This window comes from Poecilia formosa, unplaced genomic scaffold, assembly GCF_000485575.1.
Source record: "Poecilia formosa unplaced genomic scaffold, Poecilia_formosa-5.1.2 Scaffold466, whole genome shotgun sequence".
Taxonomy (NCBI): Eukaryota; Metazoa; Chordata; class Actinopteri; order Cyprinodontiformes; family Poeciliidae; genus Poecilia; species Poecilia formosa.
In genome coordinates, this window is record NW_006800405.1 from 44,387 (window position 1) to 47,004 (window position 2,618).

At 40.4% G+C, this 2,618-nt stretch overlaps 1 protein-coding gene across 1 annotated transcript in view; it reads right to left on the reverse strand.

Annotated features, from left to right (window-relative positions):
• The window catches only part of LOC103156131 (protein FAM49B-like), a 12,618-nt gene extending 11,043 nt beyond the window's left edge, over positions 1 to 1,575 (reverse strand). Inside the window, exon 1 of the mRNA XM_007578067.2 lies at positions 1,210 to 1,575. The gene's annotated coding sequence lies outside the window, so the exon portion shown is untranslated. The remainder of the gene's footprint in view (positions 1 to 1,209) is intronic.
• Positions 1,576 to 2,618: the final 1,043 nt, after the last annotated feature.

Consider the following 2,618-nt stretch of genomic DNA (forward strand, 5'->3'; position numbering starts at 1 on the left):
TATATATATATATATATATATATTGCTGACTCTGCTCTTCTGCTTCAGTTAAATTCCCCACAATCTGCATCACTGTCACATGACCAAGCAGAGGTCACATGACCCTTAAACATAAGATGGAAATGAGCAACATCAGTTCTTCATATCCGCCCAGTTTACGTATTAATATAAGTAAGTTTAAAATTTAACTAGAAAAGCAGAGAGAATATTAAACAGTGTTTTTTTGTGCTTTTTGTTGCTATATTTTTGTGTCCAGAATTTCAGGTTTCAACCTACTGAAAGATAAAACAATGCTCATATTTTAATATATTGCAAACATCTTATAAAGACAAAGGCTGAGAATTGAATGCATGAATTTTGATTCATTACATAGATTTTAGTAAGTACAAAATGTAGCCCAATTAATCATTTTTTTCTTTTTTAAGGAGCTAGCCTGTCAGTGAAGCTATTCAACCCTAAAATAGCATCTCAATGCTAAACATGTAGCAGGTAATGCTAATGTTAGCGTCCACAGTCCAGATTTCTAAAGAAGCTCCATGAATGGTTGGGGCTTCCTGAAACTCTGGAAAACTGAATGGATGGAAAAACACTTCTGATGGCTGAAGAACAGATTTATTCAATAATTTACCAGAAAATTGTTTTTTGTATTGGATGTTTATGTTGTCAATATATAGATTTCGATTAAAATGTAATTAATTAATTTCAGACTTATTTGATTAAAAAGTTTAATCAAGTCCCATGTCTAGTTAAAACATTAATGCCTTGGGGGCCAGAGCCCCCCGGCCGCAGGTTTCCTCGCATCGCCCCTGGACGGAGCCGCGCTCAGCCCCAGATTTGTCGGGCCTCCCCGCTGACGGCTCTGACAGTCTGAACGGAGTGAAAACGGAAATGAGTCCCGCTGCTGGTTGCGGGTAAACAGAGTCGAACCTGCAGAGAGGCGCCAGGATTTGGAGGATTTTATTCTCAATATCTGATCTCAGATCGGAACCTCCATGTGGGTCAGAACATGCATCGGAACCTCACAGTTCTGCTGCAGGTTCTGCTCCTCCAGCAGCAGCAGCAGCAGCAGCAGCAGCAGCAGCGGTCTGCAGGACCTGACATGTCTGATCAGTCAGGATCCACCCTGAGATCTAACCCCCACCTCCGGCCCGGACCCCGCCGCCTCCATCCCCTCCCCTCCCGGCCCCGGCCGCGCCGCGCCGCGCTCACCTTCACTGATCGCTGATCGATGAGTGCGGAGCGGATCGATGGCCCGATGTGCCCGCGGTGCTCCAGGTGTCTCCCGGCGGCCCGCCTCCTCTACATGCTGGTGAGAGTCAACCCGGAAACCGGCGGCACGCAGCGCCGTTAACTATAAAAGGAGTGATTTCCTCAGGAGGAACTGAAGCGTGAGCCAATCAGAAAGCAGCAGGAGACAAGCTGGGTTCTGCCGCGCGCACAGACCCGAATGGACCATCGGAACCGGCCGCCTGCCCGATCCCAACACACAGGACCTCCGGATCCAGGTGATCATCCATACCGCAGGTCCGCTATGGGCGCAGGCTCAAAGTTCCTCTGTGAAACCAGACTCCGTTTGAAATCCAACTAAAATAAAACATTTTCATCAGTTTCCACCTGTTGCTGAAAGATTTCCTGTTTCACCTTTAAACCACAACATCTTCCATAAACTTTTACTTTATTCGGCTCATGAATTAAGTCATTGGTCGGATTAATTCTGACAAATAACATGAAAAAATGAAGCAATGTACAGCTGGGATTTTTACTTTAACGTGATTTATTTAGCCTTTTCCCTCCAAAAATTAAAAATATTTTCTATTTATTTTTCTTTTATCTGATCATTAGAGGTGGGTGGCTCAATAAAAAATATTATTGATACCAAGTCAGTTTCAATATCAGGTCGATACCAGGGAGATAAAATCAATACTGCAGTTTCAGTTTCAGTTTCCCTCTTTTTTTTTTGCATTGTAGTTTCTCAACAATATTGTTAAATGAATTTGATTTGCCCTCCACTGATCATTCTTTCACACTTTGTTCATTTAGAAATCTATGCACACAAATTAGTTTATTTTTCTATTGTTTATCATTATATGTCATTATTGTATTTTGCTTAAACTTTATCTGAATTCTGCCTTAGGATTTAACTCATTAATGTTTAAATAATTCAAATAATTATCAAATAATAATAATAATAACCACACAAAAACGCCCAAGTATCTGAAGTTTGATTATGAATCCTTCTAAAATAATCAGTATTGGTATTGTTAATATTCCCTATTTACTTGGTGTTGGATCGATATATTGTGCTGAATCTCTGCTGGTCATCTTTGCCTGTTTGTCAGGAAATCTGAGTTCATTTCACAGTTTCTCTACTGCAGGATAGTTGACTGCATCTGAAGACACTGCAAGGCAAACAAGCCAGTTCATTATAAATTTATAATAATTAATTTCATACTAACAGAAACAGATTCAGTGACATTTCCTGACCCTGAAAGTCTGATTAGTGTTTGTGTTAAACTGTCTTTAATCTTCAGATAATTCACTTCCTGTTTCATCAACTGCTCTTTATTATGAAAGATAAAACAGAGAACTTTACACAAAATTACATTTCTCTTTATTGA